We start from the raw sequence: 24,064 nt of genomic DNA, 5'->3' as shown, positions 1-24,064 counted from the left end.
TTTGAAGCCTGAAATGTGGTAAAAGGTCGCAAAGTTCAAGGGGGCCGAATACTTTTGCAAGGCACTGTACCTGCGATGTTTGTGTAGGAGGAGAGATTGGCAGCTCTCTGTGCTAGAAAGTGTAATGGGGATTTGGGGGGGGGGGTCACTTGGTAGGAGGAGGAATGGGGGGGGGATATGTGCTAGCAGGAGGGTTTGGGGGATTTGAGCCAGAAGGGGGATTGGGGGGGGGGGAATATTTGTGCTTGGAGCAGGGTTGGGGGATTTGTGCTAAGAGTGGGGATTGGGGGGGATTTTGTACTGGGGGAGGGGGTTGGGAATTTGTGGAGGGATTAGGGGGGGGGTTTCCTGGGAGGGGGGATTGGAATAGATTTGTGCTAGGAGGAGGGATTGGGGGGGGGGGGTGTGCTAGGAGGGGAGATGGGGTGGAATTGGTGCTCACAGGAGGGATTTGTGCTGGGTGGGGATATTGAGGGAATTTGTGCTAGGATGAGGAACTGGAGAAAAAAGAGGATGTGTGCTAGGCGGGTGATTTTTTTTTTAGGGTAAAGGAGATTTCTGATAGGAGTTGATGTGGGATTTGAGCTGGGAGCTGGGATTGGGGAGCACAGATTTGTGCTGGGAGGGGGAATATTTGCATTTTTGTTTGGGGAGTATATTGGCAGACAGAATTTATGTTTAGAGGGTAAATGTGCTGATTAGTGCAGATTTTTTATTTTTATTTTTTGAGCGGGAGGGATTTATGCTGAGATAGGATGCTGGAAGCCATAGCCACATAAAAAATAAACACTGATTTACCCTGTACAGGCTACAGTGCCCATGTGATTGAGGACCAAGACGTCATTTACACACAAAGAGCTTTATTTTAACTTTTTATGTTTTAGATTTGGCAAGAATTTTGTAAGTTATGTTATGTCTGTGTCCACTAATGATGATTTCCGTGTATTTTTTATGATGTCATTTTGACATTTTCTGTATGGGGACCCCCAGATTTCAAGCGGTAGCCCTGCGTACAGGCCACAGCTTTGCATAAAGGTAAAAGCAAATTAACCAGTTACCGCAGCTGGCAGCCGCTCCTTGGCAAAGCTACGTAGATCTACGTCGCTCGCTCTCAGGAGGCTAGGGGGCGAGCGCGCGCCGGCGGCTCGACAGCGGGGGGAGGCCGATGCGTGTGTCAGGTGGCTCTGATTATCGCCTGACACCCGCAATCATTCCCCGCTGAGAGAGAAGAACGGTCAGCTGCTGTAAATGCAGCTGACCGTTCTTCTCCCTGTAATGATCATAGAGCCCATGTGATCCTTCTATATAGGATCACATGTCTCTATGGTCATTTCAGAAAGCCCCACCCCCCCACAGTTAGAATCACTCTCCTAGGCTCACATTTAACTCCTTGATCACCCATAATGTTAACCCCTTCCCTGCCTGTCATTATTACAGTAACAGTGTATATTTTTAGCACTGATTACTGTAGTAATGTCACTGGTCCCCCCAAAAGTGTCAAAAATATCAGTCAGGGGTCCAATCTGTCTGCCGCAATGTCGCAGTCTCGCAAGTCCGGAAGTGACGCATGTACGCGGAAGTGAGGACCGCGATCTTCCCTTTCTGCAAACCAAAGGCGCTTATTTTGAGCGGTATATGTAAGTGTTTTTAATCTATGGAAATAAAGTTGAGAGTATACGGCAATATTGCACTATTGTGAGTCTTTCATTTTGAGATTCGCTGGCCACCTGGAGAGTATAGAAGCCCGATCCATCTAAGGCAGATTGAATACCATCATTGATTGAAAAACAAGGAAGGAGAGGCGAGGAACCCTGAGTATTTTTCATCAAGCGCATGATCTGATATATGGAGGTGAGCAATTAGCACACCCAGAGGGGTACACGAGTGAGAAGAAGCACCCCACATATTTAACACGGTGTTAGGTGGAGGGTTTATACCTCTATGAAACTTCTTTCACCTGGATACAGTATTGGAATATTTATTTTTCACCTTTGAACTTTTTTGGTCACCTGCGGCATTCTATAAAGGACTGTATGATTTTATGCACTTTTTTGCACTTTTTTGCACTGAGCACTTTACCTGTCACTTGATTAATCATATGTTTTTATACATGTTTTATTGAGATAAGAGTGTTAACTTGCTTATCTATTTAACTTATTGATTACACTAAGGCACTTTACACCTGATGTACCTTTTTATAAACGAATATCACTATTCATTTTTCCCATTTTTTAGGGACCTTAATTTATACAAATAATCACATTCGCTAATTCACATTTAAGCTGCTTTTAAGCATTTATTCAAAGACTAGTCATACCACTTCCCAGAAGCGCAGTATCCCCCACCCCTTACTACTAGCCTTTTACTGCATGGTTTTCAGTATTGGTACATGCAGCATCTTGGAAGTGTTAATTTAGATATATAATTCCTCAGACAGCGCGTGACTCATACCATAATACATAAAAGTTTGGCCGCATTGCTTGTGTTTCCACAGTTTTCCTGCGTTTTTCCTGCAGTTTTAGCTGCAGTCCTCTTGATTTCTATTAGGTTGCAAGTTTTTGCTGCATGTTCTGAAAGTGTGCCAAAGATGCAGCATGCAGGGATTTTGTTGCGCTTTCAGAAAGTGTGTGGGCGGGCACAGAGGGAGAGGGGCGGGAGAAGGAAGAGCGGATCCAGCCTCTCTTCTCTTCCATTTGTGCAGGGGGAAATGTGCACTGTGACACTGTGATAATCACACTGAGCCGACACAGGTGCAGCCAGCCACCTCTACATTTACAAACAGCTTTTCCTCTCCCATAGACGTTTACAGACAGGAGAAATCAGACTCATACTGCTGGCTGGGCGGGCCGATCTTAACCACTTGCCGACCAGCCGCCGTAGTTTTACGGCGGAAGGTCGGCTCTGTCCCGCGAAATGACGTATCTGTACATTGCTTCGCAGAACCGCTAGAGGGGGCGGGGGCGTGCGCACGCCCATTCGCCACAGGGGAGTTGATCAGTGGGTCTGATTGCCGCCGGGCACCTCTCAGTGGAGACAGCACGGTGGTCTGCTGTTGTAAACACAGCAGACCGTTGTTCTGTCAGTTATGAACACAGTGATCCTGTGTTCCTCCTATTTAGGAACACAGATCTCTGTGTTCATGCAGCAAGCCCACCCCCCCCTACAGTTAGAAAGCACCCCTTAGGAACACATTTAACCCTTTGATCGCCCCTGGTGTTAACCCCTTCCTTGTCAGTGTCAATAGTACAGTAACAGTGCATATTTTTAGCACTGATTACTGTAGTAATGTCACTGGTCCCCCCAAAAGTGTCAAAAATGTCAGGTGTCCGATATCTCCACCGCAATGTCGCAGTCCGCTAGAAATCGCTGATCGCCGCCATTACTGGTAAATAAATAAATAAATAAAAATGACATAAATCTTTCCCCTAGTTTGAAGACGCAATAACTTTTGCGCAAACCAATCAATATACACTAATGCCCCATACACACGTGCAGATTATCTGCAGACTTTTGTCTGCAGACTTACCAAAACCATATAATATGAGGTCAAACCTAAACACTTTCAATTTGTATGCAATCCGGCAGGCCCTTGCACTACATAGAAAAGGTAAGTCTGCAGACAAAAGTCTGCAGATAATCTGCACGTGTGTATGGGGCATTATTGGGATTTTTTTTTACCAAAAAATATGTAGCAGAATACAAATTGGCCTAAAATTATGAAAAAAAATGTGATTTTTAATTTTTTTTTTATTGGAAATGTTATATAGCAGAAAGTAAATATATTGTTTTTTTTTTTTTCAGAATTTCCCCCTTTTTTCTTTGTTTATAGCGCAAAAAATAAAAATCGCACAGGCGATCAAATACCACCAAAAGAAAGCTCTATTTGTGAGAAAAAAAGGACATCGATTTTATTAGGGTACAGCGTCGCACAACTGCACAATTGTCAGTAAAAATAACGCAGTGCCTAATCACAAAAAATGGCCTGGTCATTAAGGGGGAAAATGTTCCTGTCCAGAAGTGGTTAATCAGTACTGTTTCCGTCCAAAAACACAATACGAATACAACATAACACATGACATCACTTTCAAATTTTTCTTCTGTCTCACAAGAATTTTCGAACTTTAGTAACCTCTTCATTTTCAAAATGGAGACTATGCAAAAAAAAAAAAAAAAAACGGAAGATCATTCATCCGATAATTTCCATGCGTGTACCAGGCTTAAATCTGCTGGTGTAGGTGAACCCTAACAGCAGTTAGACCCAAAAAGCATTTGAGAACATACAGTTCTTATTTTAGGCATGCCTCAGCTCATCCAATGTACATGTAGACGTCAGAGCATACATTCCATAACAAATGTTAGTAAATATAATGTATATACATGGTAGTGGCTGCATAGAAATTCCAATGATTATACAATTTACTTGTCCGGGCAATCGATGTGCTGCATACAAACATAATATAGTACGTCAAGCCCATTGTATGTGTTGGTGAGCAGCATCTGTGTGCTTTTATGGTTTTGACCATCATTTTTTTTATAGAAGCATACAATCTAGAAATGATATATCCCTGCATGAATCAGATGAATTGATTTCTGCCTTATGATCATGTCTGATTTGTAAAGGTGTGCTGTGCCTTTAAGGAGAGCTGAGTGCTGCCTGTCAGATCATGGCTCTGCATCAGGACCAGCCTTGTCTAGCTGAACATCAGCAGCAGCAGCAGCAGGAATGAAGAGGATGGCCATGGCTAAGCAGACACAAGGTGATGGCTCTGCTGTGCCTTCCTTTTCTTGCACTTGTCTGTCCTGAACCCTCCCCTCCTCCTAATTCCCAGGGCTGGCTTCACAGAACAGCAGCTGGAGGAAGAAGACAAAAGGGGGGCCAACTGTGACCTCCTCCAAATTTCCAAGGTAGGAACCCTCCGCAACGATGACATCCATCTGTGTGTGTGTGAATGGGAAGAGGGAGGCTTGCAGGATCCTGGGTGCTGAGGATGGGGAAAGGGCTGGGAGCCTAAGGAGTGGTGGGTCGGGTTGATGGGAAGATGATTGTCATGTACTGAGAATAATAAAAATCGAATGCATTCCTTTAATGTTTTTTTTTTACCTAAGCAGAAATACAACATGGGTGGGACCAGGAGGGGGGTGATTGAAAAAAAAAAAAGCAGCCAGAGGAAGATGCTGTGGATGAATGCAGACTTGCCTACTCTGCAGGATATATAGGAGGTAACTCATAGAAACCAGCAGAACTAAGCCTGCATGATCCAAGAAGGTGAAATCCTATGAAATAAATGTAATCTTACTGGTTTTAATCAAAACAGGTTGGCCTAATATTTATTTCTCTAAAGGAGACTCATCGGAATTAAATATGGGAGTTGCCATTGCTGATTTAAAGTGCCAGCTCAGGGGCTGTAAGGGAAATGTTTGCTTCTCTACTTGTTAAGTCGCTGGCCTGGAACCTGGCGGCATGTTGTCAGAGAAGGTTGGAAACAACTGAACCGCATGCTTGTTGTAGATCATTGACTCACTAGGTAGTGTGGAAAGAAGGATGGCTGACCTCACTAGGTAGTGTGGAAATAAGGATGACTGACCTCACTAGGTAGTGTGGAAATAAGGATGGCTGACCTCCCTAGGTAGTGTGGAAATAAGGATGGCTGACCTCCCTAGGTAGTGTGGAAATAAGGATGGCTGACCTCACTAGTTAGTGTGGGAATAAGGATGGCTGACCTCACTAGGTAGTGTGGAAATAAGGATGACTGACCTCACTAGGTAGTGTGGAAATAAGGATGGCTGACCTCCCTAGGTAGTGTGGAAATAAGGATGGCTGACCTCACTAGGTAGTGTGGAAATAAGGATGGCTGACCTCACTAGGTAGTGTGGAAATAAGGATGGCTGTCCTCCCTAGGTAGTATGGAAATAAGGATGGCTGACCTCACTAGGTAGTGTGGAAATAAGGATGGCTGACCTCACTAGTTTAGAAATAAGGATGGCTGAACTCACTAGGTAGTGTGGAAATAAGGATGGCTGACCTCACTAGGTAGTGTGGAAATAAGGATGGCTGACCTCACTAGGTAGTGTGGAAGTAAGGATGGCTGACCTCACTAGTTAGTGTGGAAATAAGGATGGCTGAACTCACTAGGTAGTGTGGAAATAAGGATGACTGACCTCACTAGGTAGTGTGGAAATAAGGATGGCTGACCTCCCTAGGTAGTGTGGAAATAAGGATGGCTGACCTCACTAGGTAGTGTGGAAATAAGGATGGCTGACCTCACTAGGTAGTGTGGAAATAAGGATGGCTGTCCTCCCTAGGTAGTATGGAAATAAGGATGGCTGACCTCACTAGGTAGTGTGGAAATAAGGATGGCTGACCTCACTAGTTTAGAAATAAGGATGGCTGAACTCACTAGGTAGTGTGGAAATAAGGATGGCTGACCTCACTAGGTAGTGTGGAAATAAGGATGGCTGACCTCACTAGGTAGTGTGGAAGTAAGGATGGCTGACCTCACTAGTTAGTGTGGAAATAAGGATGGCTGAACTCACTAGGTAGTGTGGAAATAAGGATGGCTGACCTCACTAGGTAGTGTGGAAATAAGGATGGCTGACCTCACTAGTTTAGAAATAAGGATGGCTGACCTCACTAGGTAGTGTGGAAATAAGGATGGCTGACCTCACTAGGTAGTGTGGAAATAAGGATCGCTGCCGTCACTAGTTAGTGTGGAAATAAGGATGGCTGACCTCACTAGTTAATGTGGAAATAAGGATGGCTGACCTCACTAGGTAGTGTGGAAATAAGGATGGCTGACCTCACTAGGTAGTGTGGAAATAAGGATGGCTGACCTCACTAGGTAGTGTGGAAATAAGGATGGCTGAACTCACTAGGTAGTGTGGAAATAAGGATGGCTGACCTCACTAGGTAGTGTGGAAATAAGGATGGCTGACCTCACTAGGTAGTGTGGAAATAAGGATGGCTGACCTCACTAGGTAGTGTGGAAATAAGGATGGCTGACCTCACTAGGTAGTGTGGAAGTAAGGATGGCTGACCTCACTAGTTAGTGTGGAAATAAGGATGGCTGACCTCACTAAGTAGTGTGGAAATAAGGATGGCTGACCTCACTAGGTAGTGTGGAAATAAGGATGGCTGACCTCACTAGGTAGTGTGGAAATAAGGATGGCTGACCTCACTAGGTAGTGTGGAAATAAGGATGGCTGACCTCACTAGGTAGTGGGGAAATAAGGATGGCTGACCTCACTAGGTAGTGGGGAAATAAGGATGGCTGACCTCACTAGGTAGTGGGGAAATAAGGATGGCTGACCTCACTAGGTAGTGTGGAAATAAGGATGGCTGACCTGGAGCTTGTACGAGTCAGCAGTCTGTTTAATCTGCCATTTCCTGCCCAGTCTTTTAATGGTCAGAAGCATTTTCTAGGAGCTTAAACAGGTTATTTTTATGGTATATCATTGCTATTTATAGCTTTGATTTCTGTTTGTGAAAGACAGGCCTGGTGATGTCTTCTAGAGAAGACAGGATGAGACAGATCTGATTGGGAGATCTGTTTCTTGGTAGTCTTTTCCATACTCCTATAGGCATGGGATCCTTATGATAAATCATGCATTCGTTAAAAAATTCCCAAACCACAAACAAAACCTTGACCCATTCTCTAAGCTACCTATTTTGAAAGGTGACACTCTCACAGTTTTTGTGTTTCTAAATATATGCTCAGCATCTCATTATCAGTGTTGACTTGCAAAAAAATGATGACTGTTTTAGTGCCGGTTCACACATATGCAATGCGGGAACCCTGTGAATCCACTGGGTGTTCCCACATCGCACTCGACTCGCAGGCAGTTCACACTACTATATGCAAATCGCTGGGGGTGTCAATACCCTGTTAACGACACCCCCAGATCTCGCAGTGTGAACTGTCAGTTCGGACATGCATCAGATCGCATATGTGTGAACACCCATGCAGGGGCTGACTGGCAACTTTCAGCCCAGGAGGCAAGAACAAACCAGAGGCCCATGGTGCCTCTTCCCACTCTCCCTCTTCCTGGCCTCCTCCTACCCCTATTCCAGGCTGAAGCTCCACTCCTGGTACTCTCTACTCACTGGCCGAATCCAGGTTCCCGACCTGGCCACCAGGGGAGGAGATTCTCCAGTGGGGCATGGAACCGGCCTCAGCTCAGACACAGTTTACACCATCCATGTTAGGGAGGGGGGGCCGGAGGGGTCTGCGCTCTGAACTTGTCTTCAACCCGTACTTAGTAGGTCAGCGGTGGGGACTTTTCACTTCTCTTCACCAGGAATACAGGCATGTCTGTGGCAGAAGCAGTGCAGCCTTTTTACAGGGCATCAGAGTGGCCGGGGGGGGGGGGGCAATTGCGCCCCTACCCCCTGGCCCAGTGCTTCCCTGCACCCATGCAATCTGATTCTGGTGCGGACCAAAAAAAGGGTCCTGTGCGACTTTGGTCCGAATGCGATGCAAATTCAGCCATACAATCTGCATAGTATGAGTAGTGCGCTGCGAATCACACCCGATGTCTGACATTGCATATGTGTGAACTGGCACTTAGGCTTAGTTTATACTTGCAGTTGGGTGAGGTAAAAACAGGCATTTGAGCCACATTTTTACCACCACCCCAACCGCCTCCCCCCATTGCAAATGCAACAGAGCGGAAGTACACACATGTCCCAGCTGTAATGCTTTGCATTGCGGCACAGCAAAAACGATCCCACCCCCCCCCCCCCCATTTGCATTCGGTGAGCAGTACTGCTGCCAAACAACATATTCAAGTGAATGGGAATGTATACCACGGATTGCTTTTCACAGAGTGACATGTGTTTAGACGAGCCCTAAATCTGACTCTGAAAGACATGTGTTATGGAAAATGGTGGCATGCCAGCTTGCCTGTGTAAACATGTGGAAGTGATATAATATCTAAAACCCTCGTGCCAATCTGCGACTCTTTGGTATTTGTTGTGGGACCTTTGGACTCCAGCAGGAGTTTGATTTACATTCGAATGTTCTGAGAATCTTCATACAACTTTAGGCCTCATGCACACTGGATGTTTTTTTCTGCTGCTCCTAGGGGCATTTGGTGGTAACCTACGTGTTCCAGTGCATCCAGGAGCAGCAAAATTTTGGCAGAAAAAAATGCTTGATACGCCTAAACGTGTGTTATTATTTAGCGATGAAAAGTCAAAAAAGGTGCGCAAATCAATAAGTAGAAGCAGCACTAGAGAGATATGTAAATTAAGTGAAAGTGGATAGTAATGCGCTTCAATAGTAAACCAACAATATTAATGTGTAAAACAATCAAATCTTGTAGGTGCAAAAATAGTGCTCAATATTTGAGGACTTCAGAATCATGTGTAAACAAAATACAGTTCATCAATTAAAGTCCATAATCAAATATGTGCAAATAATATGTTCAGTGGTGAGTCCACATTTAAATGGTGACTGTGTTCAAATTCCAACGTAGTGAATGGCCTCTTACCATGTGTTAGACAAAACAGAGCCTCCAAATAAACTTGACAATGTGATAATAAAATAACGCCCAGTGATAAAGATGGACTCTTACCAGAGATGATGGAGGTAAAAACTTCAAGCAAAGTAGGTAGATGATCCCGTGTTAGCAGGACTGAAGAGGTGGAGCACTCTTCTTGAGGATCCTCCAGATCACATCCACCCACAGCATCCAGAAAAAAACTTGGTGCGGCTCTAGATGAAATGGCCCAAAGATGCATTCCCAAAAGAAAGAAAGGGACCAATAGTGCATTATCCTTTAAAACCAAATTTAATAAAGGCAAATACACTTACAGCAATCCAAGTTAAAAAGATGCAACAAGCTGAAGAACGTCACGGCCGTCTGCAGAACGGTATCGTGACAAAATGACAGCGCGACCAGCTCCTTCCGACGCGTTTCCACACAAGGGGTCATCTGTTATTATTTAGCACCTGAGCTAAATAATAGCTAATAGTAGTAATAGTAATAGCTAATAATAATATATAAGAATGAATACATTTTTTTTGGCCAATTAAATTAATTACCGCCCCAAGCCTTTGATGTGCCTAAATGCATTACATGCGTTTACAAGCGCCAAGCGTTTTTTTTTTATGCCAGGATGAAAGCAAAATGTCCAATGTGTGCATGAGGCCTTACATGTCCAAAGTCTTAAAATATCTTCTGCAGTGTGTCTCCAAACCAAACCTGTAGCATGTCCACAGTCTCTGACCATCATCTCTTCCGGTACATCTGCATTCTCAGTACATACTGAACACTATGAGCACCCCTTTAGTGTTGTCATGGGTCATAGTTGAGGCCCCGTTATATCGACTGACAGGCCCCCCCCCCCCAAGAAAACATTAAGGCTTCATTCACATATAGGCGTCTCGGATTGCAGCCAGAATTGCCACGATCCTAAACAATTGCAAGTTGCGGGAGGCCCGTGTGATTCCGTGACTTGCAATGGCACCCCAAACACGGCACAATTTTGCCGCGATTGTCGCCCGACGAATCGTGGTAAAATCAGGCAAACAGAATTGTGGGACACCTGTCGCCCAAAAAAAGTTTAAGAGCCTCTTTTGTCGATTCGATTCGTCGGGCCACAATCGCGGCAAAATCGTGCCGCGTTTGGGGTGCCATTGCAAGTCACGGGAATTGCTCGGATGACCCGCGACTTGCAATGGTTCGGGATCGCGGGCAGAATCGGGGCAATTCCGAGACGCCTATATGTGAATGGAGCTTAAAGATATATTTAGCTATAATTACAATAAAATCATTATTAGCAGACACCAATACAACATAACTCACATATTTTTTTTATATCTAAAAAAAAAACTGAGTTAATAAATAAAAATGAAGATGAGATGAAAAAAATATACAGGCTTGGCAGTTGGAGCTCCGGGATCAGAGAGACAGAGGGAGAGAAACAAAGTTAGAGATAACAAACGCAGGAGCAGAGCTAACATTAGAGTCAGGGCTGGGAGGGGGCCCACACAGGAGGGGGATTAGTGAGGGACAGTAGAAAAAAGCTGGCAGCAGGGAGAGGGAGATAGATCAGCTTTCAGCTGCTGGAGGACAAGTTCTGTATTTGTTGTCCATCGCTAATCCCCCTCCCTGTGTGGGCCCTTTTTTGTGCTCGGGTCCCCTGCAAGAGGACTCGTGGTCCCTACCTATGAGTGGCCCTGTCCCCCTTCCTGCAGCTCCAATCTCCCTGTGTGCTCCCCCAAAACAGCGCTTTCGGTTTCTCATTCTCTCACTCCTGCCATCTGTCAGCTGCTGCAGGGCACAGGAGGATCGGTATCAGGATGGATGTGGGTGGGGGTACAGTAAACATGTAAAGTTTACTGGCCCTTTCTTTTCCTGAATGTACACAGTAAGCGATTGGTAGTGATCCCTCTTGTGTTTACTACGCTTCAGTTTGTAAATGAACAGGAGGTTTCTGTACAGAGCACATTCTGTAGTGTAGCTGAGGCTGCAGAGAAAGCGATTGAGGAATGTGTCTGCAATCACTTTCCTGTCTCAGGGGTCTGATATTTTCCCCGTAAAAAAAAATGAAAAATTAAAATGGAAAAAAAATAACAAAAAACATATTTAAGGGCTTATTCTCACAATCACTCTGGCCACATTAATGAGTGGTTTGTTCATGCGGCTGGAGCGACCTGTTGGACTTTGCTATGAATAGAAATGATAAAGGTGGTGCGCTACTCAAATAGTGAACATGATTGGTAATCTCCAGTGATATTAATAATGGAAAAATAGGAGATGAATATAATGATTATAAATACAACATTAATTCATATAACAACTGTGACTTCATCAGTGACGCAACGTGTCACAACGCAACCAGTGACGCAGCGTGTAGGAGGAGCCAGTGACGTCACCCCCAGCTGATCGCCCTTCGCTCTCAACACTAGTCAGCTGTGTAGCCGAGGAAAGAGATTACAAATTGCCTGCTTTGAATCAACTAAATGTGAGTGCGATATGTTGGAGCACGTTTTCATTAAATAAAATTCACTGACATACTACACTATGAGGCACTCTCTTCTTTCTATTTACCATGGAGCCATAACTTCCAAGGAGTCCATAGGAGGATAAAGGAGTTCTAGGAGGATCATCTGATTAATTTACTGGTTGTACACGTTATGTGTCCTGAAGGTGAGCGGCCATTGCACATAGGGTTGGTTGCTGAGTCTCCGGTGAAGGATTTGGCACGTTTCCACCATTTGTACATACTAAGTTTGTACAATTACGCACTGTTATTGTTTGAGGGAAATACACATACTGCACAATTTTTGGATAATAGACTTTATCTCACCCAATTGTTTTTCTTTTTCATATTCACGTTATTAATCAATATATTGTCATTGGTCGGATGTTTTATGTAATTTATTACAGTTGTTATATGAATTAATGTTGTGTTTATAATCATTATATTCATCTCCTATTTTTCCATTATTAATATCGCTGGAGATTACCAATCATGTTCACAATTTGAGTAGCGCACCACCTTTATCATTTCTATTCATTGCATTGGGCAAGTTTTATGAGTGCTTGTTTTTAGTGGGAGCTGCAACTCACATACTTTATAGTCATTTTATGGGGCAGTAGCCAGGATCACCCTTACTTTACTTATTAAATAATACCTTAAATAAAAGACACCACACCATCTGTTTTTTGGAATAAATTTTATAGGCCGCGGGCGTTTATTTTTTGTTTTAAAATGTAAATAAATAAATAATTAAAAACACAACAATAAGTTTAACACTGTAACACACCTGATCACCATGACCCAGGCGGTAAATAAATAAAAAATCATACATTTTTTTATCCACATTTAATTCAAAAAACTTTAACACACATTGTCCCCCTTTGCATCAAACAAAGGTGACCCACAAATAATAACTTTGGCCGCGAGAGCCAAGGGAGGGGGAGGGAGGGGAAAGTAAAAAATTCTTCTTTGTCTTCTTGAGGTGAACTGAGGAACCAGGCGGCAAGGAGCCCCTTAAATAGCCCCAAACTGAGAACCAGAACTAACCGGCTGACAGTTTAGGGCAGCAGATTAGAGCGGGAAACGGGGTGAAGACCCAATTCTCCCCAGATACAGGGGAAAATTGGGCGGGAAGGCCAGGGGAACTCAAATTCTACCAGATACAAGCCCTTTTAAGTGGGAAGGGAGAGAGCCTAGAGAGCTGGGTCAAAAATTCATTTGACCCCTCATAGCCTATGCCTTATCTAACTAATAGCCTATGCTCACCTATACTAATCTGCCCTGTCACAGCCCCATGAGGAAAAATGGAGGGCATAGTTCATGCCCTTTTTCCTTACATTCTAGAGCAATGCACCTGTTTCTTATCTTCTGTTGAACTTTGCTCACACCTACAGGTGTGACCAAGCGTAGGCACATTTCCGAGCATTTTCACGCATTGGGGAGCCTTTTTACTTCAGCCTACGAAATGTAGAAAAGAAGCCCCTGAATATTTTCTCAAAATGCGGCGCACTGAAGCACATGCTCCTGCAGCACCATACGGTTTGGCACATGCAGAAACTTGCGTATTTGTAGAGGCATGGGGGTGTTTTTAACAATTAATATCACCACCACATGTCTGCTAAATGACAGCGCATTTTTGTGTGTGTCGGGAAAGCATCTGATTATGTGCATGTTCCCGACAGGCATTGTGCACTTAAGTTTAATTCGTGGGGACACAGAGGCTGTACGAACACAGCCACAGTTGATAATTTAGCAGGTCTGCAGGTGTGGGTGAGCGGCCCTAAATGCATACTGTCTGTGTTTGGGGGCCGTGCAATTGCAGATGCACACCTGGGGGGGGGGTGTCAGGTAGGCTGTACAGCGCACTCTGATTTGCAGCCCTGATTGTTGGCATCATGGGCGCCGGGAAGCTGTTAGGACAAAAACTTTAAACAATGTGTTGTTGGGAAGCACACGTTTAATTTAATTTATTTTATGCAAAAATCCTTCCCTTCTAGAATTTTTTTCCACTTTCAATGTTTATTTGTAAAAAAATACATTTACACACACACACAGTAAAAAAGATACAAAACTATTAAGTCCCGGTTAACCTTGGTTGCCTGACAAGTCGCTGTCCATTCTGTGCTACGGGAACCGTTCTAATAGGAGCGACTTAAGTCGCTCCGACTTAGAAAAAGGTTCCTGTACTACTTTTGACAGAAGTCGGAGCGACTTGCATTGACTTCCATTATGTGAAGTCCGTGCAAGTTGCGCTGAAGTCGCGGTGCACGGCAACTTCACAGGTCGCCCCTGAAGTCGTGTCGCCATAGTGTGAACCAACTCTTAGAGAGTAGCTTAAATAAAATTGACACATACCGTGACCATTACTATAAGCTTGAATGCTCAAACACGAAAGTGGGTTGGGCCACAGCATCTGGTGAGTGGGCATTTCTCCTCCCCCCCTTTTGAAGCACGGTGGTGGTGGTGATCCCTTTGAGGAATACACGTGTTTATCCAATCATTTCAGGAGATAGATTGAAGGAGCATGGACTGTTTCTATGTCATCTTGATCATTTCCTGATGCTAGTGTGACATCTGTGGAACAGTTGGACTGTGTGCAGATTTTGTACATTATTTTTGGCACTTTCTTTTTGCAAAGTTTGTGCTACTGGTATATTTAGAGATATTGTGTAATATCTATTATATATCTATTTTCTACAAAATTGACACATAGTTTCCCTTTAATGCCTACTACGCATTGGTATCCTAGCATATGCTAGAGATATACAAACTATTTAACGGTGCATAAAGGTGCATCATTTTAGTTTGAAACCAGACTTCATCCATTTATTTTTAATTCAGTAGAGTGAAAAAGATTTACCCACTTGAAGACCAGACCTTTTCGGACTCTTTTTGTTTAACTGTAAAAATCAGCATTTTTTTGCTAGAAAATTACTTAGAACCCCCAAATATTATACATTTTTTTTTAAAGCAGAGGCACTAGAGAATAGTGGGTGTTTTTTTATTTACTGTAAGGGTTTTTCGTACTGTCCCTGTGACATCCATAAAGGTGTTGTGCGTTTGCGTCAGAAATTGCCTGAACGATAATTATATTTAGTAGTTTTCACCAATCAAACTAAGAAAAAAAAAACACAGATCACATGATATGAATACAGACTAAATATGGAATATTTATTCACCAGACATGTATAAACAATAAATAGTTAGATTTGTGGATGGACATAAATGAAAATCTTGCATAAAATATAAAATTATTATGCAACACTTGCTAATGTGTTTTGCTATGCAAAATAAATGGAACAAAAGGATTATTTCTCCCAGTGGACAAAATAACCATGTATATATAAATAACTACCAGACAATAGTCTGCGAGTTACGCAGCCCAACAGTTACTCTCCTACAGAAAGAGTAAGGGTTAAACTACGTAAAATAAAGCAAACAGTATGCTACTAAAGCGCCAAACAAAAGATGATTAAAATTGGAAAAACAAAAATAAATTAAAGGAAAATCTAAAATGGTTATTATATTGGGGGAAGAACAATATAAATATCATAAGAAATCATTCATTGGAATATTCAAATAATCAATGAATCATGAAAAGATCACTGTATTATAATTACCCTTCCAAAATAGCTGCTGACTTACAATGGTCATTACCAGAGTCCCCTAAAATGGCTGGTTTTCCACAATGGCGTCTCGTCAAGGTGGAGCTGCGTCTTGGCATCTTCAAAGTGTCAAATAATGAGGCGTGATAATGAATGTATGAAGTGTGTATGAAGTGTGATGGATGAAGTGAAGTCTATTTCCTGAATGAATTGTGTGTCCTAATGGCTTTCTCTCCTGGTCCTATATACCGTTCTGGACAATAAGTTAATACAATTTTAATAAGCTTACCCCAGAAGGTGGAATTTCTTTTCATTGGTTCATGTGGCTAAATTTTAATTCCGTTATTTGTTTAGGCATTGCCTCTCTTAGTCACCAAGTGTTATTCATGGAGCAAGGGATATATTTGTTCTAAATTATTCTGATAAATACTTTGTTATCAGAATGTCCATTTTCTCATTGTATAGGTGTGGCTACATGATATTTCTAATATAAATCTGTAATGTTTAGGAGACCACCATCAGATGAGTATACATTTCTAATGCAGAAATATTCCAAACATAATTTTATTGATTAGGAAGAGATGTTTCACATATATATAGATATAATGATTAATTATACATCTAGGTAAAATAACAAATCTACATGGATATATATATGGTTATAGTATATATATATATCTAAACACAATAAGTTGTATATTTAAACTATTTCTACATATGGTATATTTCTAATCAGATTAAATACATGCTACATAACAAAATTATTATGCCAGTAGACAATAAAATCATGACTTAAATCCATTTCAGGGGATATGATACATGAGGTTATAGTCTTATAATTAGAGTTGAGCAGACACCTGGATGTCCCTGTTCGGTGGGTCTGGCCGAACTTGAAAAAAAAAGTCCGGGTCCGTGACTTGACCCGGACACCGAACCCCATTGAAGTCAATGGGGACCCGAACTTTCAGGCACTAAAATGGCTCTAAAAAACCAATGGAAAGGGCTAGAGTGCTGCAAATGGCAGCAAAATGTAGTTAAGAGCATGGCAAGTGCTCTGCAAACAAATGTGGATAGGGAAATAACTTAAAACAACAAACAAAACAGAAAAATAAAACAATTTTCTTCATCTGTGAAGGACGAGGCCCATATGGAGTAGGAGGGAGGTTGAGGTGGCGGTGAATGTGGCGGTGTAGGTGGAAGCGGCGGTGGAGGGGGACGAGGTAGCCAACACTGCTTTTTTTTGTCATTTTAAATTAGGGTACACCCCAAAAGAGTGAGAAAGATCAAAAATATAACAATGGCTGGGTAAGGCCGGTATCCATCTCTATTCTGCACAAGGTACGGAAAAGTCCTGTGGGATCCATGCCTGGTTCATTTTAATGAATGTGAGCTTGTCCACATTGTCTCTGGACAGACAGCTGCGCTTGTCTGTGATAATGCCCCCAGCCGTGCTAAATACACGTTTAGATAATATACTGGCTGCAGGGCACGCCAGCACCTCCAAGGCGTAAAGGGTGAGCTCAGGCCATGTGCCCAATTTGGGGACCCAGAAGTTGAAGGGGGCAGACCCGTCATTCACTACATGTAGGCGTGTGCACACATACTGCTCCACCATGTTGGTGAAATGCTGCCTCCTGCTAAGACGTTCCATATGAGCTGCTGGTGCTGCTGTTTGTTGTGGCGTGCTGACAAAGCTTTTCCACATTTCGGCCATGCTAACCCTGCCTTCTGAGGTGTTGGCGGTGCCCTGGTTGCGTTGGCGACCTCTTCCTCCTCCTCCTCCTCCGCTGCCTTGGCCTTGTGCTTCCACTGTGGCCCCGCTGTCAGGTGGGAATGCCAGCAGCATCGCGTCTACCAGCGTGCGCTTGTACTCGTACATCTTGCGATCACGCTCCAGTGAGTGAATTAAGGACGGTACGTTGTCCTTGTAACGGGGATCCAGCAGCGTGGCCACCCAGTAATCAGCACAAGTTAGAATGTGGGCAACTCGGCGGTCGTTGTGGAGACACTGCAGCATGTAATAGCTCATGTGTGCCAGGCTGCCCAGAGGCAACGAAAGGCTGTCCTCTGTGGGAGGTGTATCGTCTGTGTCTTCTGTATCCCCCCCAGCCACGCACCAGTGATGGCCATGAGCTGGCCTGGGTGCCACACTGCTATGAACATGGTTCCATCTCCTCCTCCATCTCCTCCTCCTCCTCCTCCAGAACTGTGCCCCTGCTGGACAATTGTGTACCTGGCGTTTGTGGGTGCAGGAACCCACCCTCGGAGCCACTTGTGAATGACTGCCCTAAAAGCCATGGAAATGATCCCTCTTCCTCCTCCTCCTCCTGTGCCACATCCTTTTCCATCATCGCACAATGCATTTTTTAAAGGAGGCATAGAAGTGGGATAGTCAAGCTGACAACAGCGTCATCGGCACTGGCCATGTTGGTGGAGTACTCAAAACAGCGCAACAAAGCACACAGGTCTCACATGGAGGCCCAGTTATTGGTGGTGAAGTGGTGCTGTTCCGCAGAGCGACTCACGCGTGCGTGCTGCAGCTGAAACTCCACTATGGCCTGCTTCTGCTCGCACAGTCTTTCCAGCATGTGCAAGGGGGAGTTCCATCTTGTGGGCACATCACATATGAGGCGGTGAGCGGGAAGGCCGAAGTTACGCTGCAGTGCTGACAGGCGAGCAGCAGCAGGGTGAGAACGCCGAAAGTGCGCACAGACGGCCTGCACTTTCTGCAGCAGATCTGACATATCGGGGTAGTTTTGAAGGAACCTCTGCACCACCAAATTCAGCACATGTGCCAGGCAAGGGATGTGCGTCAAACCGGCTAGGCCCAGAGCTGCTATGAGATTTCGCCCATTATCGCACACCACCATGCCGGGCTTGAGGCTCGCTGGCACCAACAACTCATCGGTCTGCTGTTCCATGCTCCTCCACAACTCATGCGCGGTGTGGGATTTTTCCCCCAAACATGCAATTTTTAAAACTGCCTGCTGACCGGATGAGAAGGTGGTAGAGGATGAGGAAGAGGAGTAGGAGGAGTTAGGAACAGAAGGCAAACTGAAGCACCCTGCAATCCTCTACAGACTATGACGCAATTTAATTTTTTTTACCCCAAAAGGGTGTATATTAAATAGCGGAATAGAAAAAAGTATATAAAACAGTGTATCTCACACGTACAAACACAGACTAGGCCCCGATTACAATTTTTTGTACCCTAAAGGGAGGATGAGGATGAGGAAGAGGAGTAGGAGGAGTTCGGAACAGGAGGCAAACTGAAGCGCCCTGCAATCCTCTGCGGTGGAAGGAGATGCGCCAAACAAATTTAAAAGGTGTATCTCACACGTACCGATACAGACTATGCCGCAATTTAGTTTTTTTTTACCCCAAAAGGGTGTATATTGAATAGTGGAATAGAAAAAAGTATATAAAACGGTGTATCTCACACGTACAAACACAGACTAGGCCCCGATTACAATTTTTTGTACCCTAAAGGGAGGATGAGGAAGAGGAGTAAAAGTAGGAGGAGTTCAGAACAGGAGGCAAACTGAAGCGCCCTGCAATCCTCGGCGGTGGAAGGAGATGCGCCAAACAAATTTAAAAGGTGTATCTCACACGTACCGATACAGACTATGCCGAAATTTAATTTTTTTTACCCCAAAAGGGTGTATATTGAATAGCGGAACAAAAAAAACTATATAAAACGGTGTATCTCACACGTACAAACACAGACTAGGCCCCAATTACAATTTTTTGTACCCTAAAGGGAGGATGAGGATGAGGAAGAGGAGTAAAAGTAGGAGGAGTTCGGAACAGGAGGCAAACTGAAGCACCCTGCAATCCTCGGCGGTGGAAGGAGATACGCCAAACAAATTTAAAAGGTGTATCTCACACGTACCGAAACAGACTATGCCGGGATTTAATTTTTTTTCACCCCAAAAGGGTGTATATTGAATAGCGGAATAGAAAAAAGTATATAAAACGGTGTATCTCACACGTACAAACACAGACTAGGCCCCGATTACAATTTTTTGTACCCTAAAGGGAGGATGAGGAAGAGGAGTAGGAGGAGTTCGGAACAGGAGGCAAACTGAAGTGCCCTGCAATCCTTGGCGGTGGAAGGAGATGCGCCAAACAAATTTAAAAGGTGTATCTCACACGTACCGATACAGACTATGCCGCAATTTAATTTTTTTCACCCCAAAAGGGTGTATATTAAATAGCGGAATTGAAAAAAGTATATAAAAAGGTGTATCTCACACGTACCGATACAGACTATGCCGCAATTTAATTTTTTTTCACTCCAAAAGGGTGTATATTGAATAGCGGAATAGAAAAAAGTGTATAAAATTGGTGATTTTTCAATGTGAACACAGCAGCGTCTTATGTTTTATGTCACGGTCAGCAGCAGGCTATGAAGGGAAAAAAAAAATTCCCCTTTAAATTTGTAAATTTAAGCCCTCAGTGGGCTCAAGTGAGGGCAAAAAGATTGTTCACTGCACCACCCACCACACAGCAAAATCTATATAGATCGCTAACGGACGATTGTTCTGTCCTGTGTCTCCTTATCTCTCCCTGCGTACTCTCTCCAGCCTGTCCCTAAAATGCTTTTCTATCTTTCCCTGCCTACACTCCGACCTGTCCCTACATTCTTTTCAGCCACAATGTTTTTTTTCCTGTCTCTGTCCCTAATCAGCAGCAGCCAGCACCGTTGTGTGTGCTCTCTCCCTACACTTGAACAGACTGACGCGCACCGCGCTGTGTCTCTAGCTTATAAAGACCTGGGTCACATGCTTCAGCTGGCCAATCACAGCCATGCCATTAGTAGGCATGGCTGTGATGGCTTCTATGGCACACCAGTTAAACGCTTGTTGATTGGCTGTTGAAACCGTGCCATTAAAACCGCGCCATTACATACAAAACAGGAAATAAAATTACCGAACACGGATTTTGAACCCGAATATACAGTAAAGTTTTCGGGTCCGTGTTCGCTCAACCCTACTTATAATCATACACTCTTATATATATGTGGAGATGGTATGGTTATTATTAGAATATTATCATAAATACATAAAAACTTTATAGTCCCCTCATATTATGGACCATAGACCAGTGGCGTCACTAGGGTTGGTGTCACCTGGTGCGGTAAAACATGGTGTCACCCCCCCCCCCTCCCCTATATTCGGGCCGGGCAGCAGCTCAGCGTTGGGAGTTTTTTGTAGCAGGTTGCGACGGTCAGTAAGGCCTACAGGATAGCAGGTTAGGCACTTCCTAATGGCTCAGTCCCTAGGAGTAGTAACGGATAATGGCTGATAGGCCATCCTGCCAGACCCAGCAAAATTGCAGCAGTGATCCCTCTGGTTAGACGTTCGCTCCCTCTGGGTTGACCAGGCTGACTTTGGTCAGTAGTGTAGCCCATCTGTACCCTGGCAGTGACACAGTCTTTCTCTCTCTGGTGGTGCTGGGCAGTGTGGCCCTCTCTCTGGTGGTGCTGGGCAGTGTGGCCCTCTCTCTAGTGGTGCTGGGCAGTGTGTCTCTCTCTCTGGTGGTGCTGGGCAGTGTGGCCCTCTCTCTGGTGGTGCTGGGCAGTGTGGCCCTCTCTCTGGTGGTGCTGGGCAGTGTGGCTCTCTCTCTGGTGGTGCTGGGCAGTGTGGCCCTCTCTCTGGTGGTGCTGGGCAGTGTGGCCCTCTCTCTGGTGGTGCTGGGCAGTGTGGCTCTCTCTCTGGTGGTGCTGGACAGTGTGGCCCTCTCTCTGGTGGTGCTGGGCAGTGTGGCCCTCTCTCTGGTGGTGCTGGGCAGTGTGGCTCTCTCTCTGGTGGTGCTGGGCAGTGTGGCCCACTCTCTGGTGGTGCTGGGCAGTGTGGCTCTCTCTCTGGTGGTGCTGGGCAGTGTGGCCCTCTCTCTGGTGGTGCTGGGCAGTGTGGCTCTCACTTCCCCCAGCACCGTCCTCTCTTTATGGTGTAGCACTCACTCCCTCAGGTTTTTCCCAGGTTCCCAGTCCTCAATCTGTCCCCCCAGCAGAGTGCATGATGGGGGCTGTGGTCTGCTCCCTGTGGACAACAAATGGGGCTGCCAATCTTCCGGAATTACATGTCCCATGATGCCCCCCTAGTCTGTTCTGATTGGCCCTCCACGGTGGCCAGCGGGAAGGGAAACAGACTGGGCAGTAAGCTGGGTGGCAATCAGATGAGAGCCGCTCTCTCTTCTCCTGCACTGCTGACAGGAGAAAAGGGGCGGGGAGATAAACTGACAGCCCGCAGCTCGCTACCTGTTCTCTGGTGGACTGAGCAAGGAAAAGAGCCTGCTGTGGACATAGTTCAGGGGTGGTCGGAGATTGTGGACATAGTACAGGGGTGGTCGGAGATTGTGGACATAGTACAGGGGTGTTGGAGATTGGAGACATAGTACAGGGGTGTTGGAGATTGAGGACATAGTACAGGGGTGTTGGAGATTGAGGACATAGTACAGGGGGTGTTGGAGATTGTGGACATAGTACAGGGGTGTTGGAGATTGTGGACATAGTACAGGGGTTTTGGAGATTGAGGACATAGTACAGGGGTGTTGGACATTGAGGACATAGTACAGGGGGTGTTGGAGATTGTGGACATAGTACAGGGGTGTTGGAGATTGTGGACATAGTACAGGGGTGTTGGAGATTGAGGACATAGTACAGGGGTGGTCGCACATTGTGGACATAGTACAGGGGTGGTCGGACATTGTGGACATAGTACAGGGGTGGTTGGAGATTGTGGACATAGTACAGGGGTGGTCGGAGATTGTGGACATAGTACAGGGGTGGTCGGAGATTGTGGACATAGTACAGGGGTGTTGGAGATTGTGGACATAGTACAGGGGTGTTGGAGATTGAGGACATAGTACAGGGGTGTTGGAGATTAAGGACATAGTACAGGGGTGTTGGAGATTGAGGACATAGTACAGGGGTGTTGGAGATTGAGGACATAGTACAGGGGTGTTGGAGATTGAGGACATAGTACAGGGGTGGTCGGAGATTGTGGACATAGTACAGGGGTGGTCGGAGATTGTGGACATAGTACAGGGGTGGTCGGAGATTGCGGACATGCTTCTGTAGTATACAAGAGACTGTAGACATACATGGCATATTACTGTAGCACTCTCTCCTAAAACATAAAATACTGTTGAAGTTCAATGTTCTTGAAGTTAAAAAGAACATGAGCGATCCTTCCAGTGATAATGTGCCAGCAGTTGAAGGGTTACCTGCAATTTACCTATACCAGCTCAACTATGCAGTCTCATTTTAGGGTTACGGACAAGGCTTGTGATCCTGTAATATGCCAAATAAAAGTCCTCATTGTCCAAGCAGTTGTGCAATACAAATGTATTTGTAGACAGCCATTTCAGACTCACCGGGGTGGCAATAACTGTGCAATGAAGAGACGGCCAGCTTCTCTTATCCTGGAGAATGTTATTCAGGCAGCGTGGTACCTCGAACTGCCTCCTCCCCCTCCTCCCCCTCTGTGTACAGGAAGGAAAACATAGCAAGAGGAGGAGGGGCGGTGTACGGCCAAAAGCTTCAACTGCTTTAGTGTACACAGAGTGACAAGTGAAGATTGCACTGCAGGCAGCTGGGGAAACATGTGGTGTCACCCCTCTTGGCGGGTGTCACCCGGTGCGGACCGCACCCACCGCACCCCGCTAGTGACGCCCAGGGCCGGTGCTTCCACTAGGCAAACTAGGCAGCCGCCTAGGGCACATTGCAACCTAGGGGCGCAGCCATGAGTTGGCACTCTCTGTCCATCATGAATGATCCTTGTGAGCTGAGGGGAGGGGGCGGCAGTGGGGGAGGAAGAATGGACAGAGGAAGATGCCAGGTGTCTGGGGCAGTGGCTGAACTACCAGGCCCTGGCTTTCCACCACTGTTGGGGGGGGGGCAAGAGGCAGGAAGGGAGCCCACAGGAGTGCTGCCTGCATGATGATCCTCTTTGGCTGGAGCTGAATGGGGTAAACCCTGGGCAGGAAGTGACTCTCTGCACTGAGCTGGTAGGCAACCATTCATTTCCCTGGGTCGGTATTAAGCAGGGAGCGGAGGAGAGCTGAACCTGACCCCAAGCTTGGCACTGGAGGGTGGCACCTTTACTGGAGAAAAAACGATGAGGCACCGGAATGGTCTGAGGAGGTTTGGGATTAGGGACGTGCGGAGTTCTCGGATTGCTGCTTCTCCCTTCACCAGGAGCCAGTTGGAGCTGTGGTGAGCACTGTGGTCCAGAAGAGGAGCATCCTAGAAGAAGGAATCAGCAGGATCACGGTGAAGGAGGGCAGAGTGCGGGCCACTCTCCTTATTCCGCCCAGTGAGTGTCCCCAGAACAGGGGATCAGGGTCCCTGGGTGTGACATGGAGGTTCCCTGGTGTAAAAGGGAATCAGGGTCACCACGTGTGCAATGGGGGATAGGGGTCACCGGGTGTAACAGAGTTTCGGGGTCACCAGGTGTGCAATGAGGAA

The 24,064-nt window shown here is 45.3% G+C and overlaps 1 protein-coding gene across 2 annotated transcripts in view; it reads left to right on the top strand.

Moving 5' to 3' along the window:
• Nucleotides 1-4,731: 4,731 nt before the first annotated feature.
• The window catches only part of ABCG4 (ATP binding cassette subfamily G member 4), an 81,232-nt gene continuing 61,899 nt past the window's right edge, over nucleotides 4,732-24,064 (top strand). For both annotated transcript variants that reach the window (XM_082274545.1, XM_082274544.1), the window contains exon 1: nucleotides 4,732-4,905. The gene's annotated coding sequence lies outside the window, so the exon portion shown is untranslated. The remainder of the gene's footprint in view (nucleotides 4,906-24,064) is intronic.

This window comes from Pelophylax lessonae, assembly GCF_965119305.1.
Source record: "Pelophylax lessonae genome assembly, chromosome: 12".
In the NCBI taxonomy this organism is placed as follows: Eukaryota; Metazoa; Chordata; class Amphibia; order Anura; family Ranidae; genus Pelophylax; species Pelophylax lessonae.
This window is presented reverse-complemented; position numbering and strand designations above follow the sequence as displayed.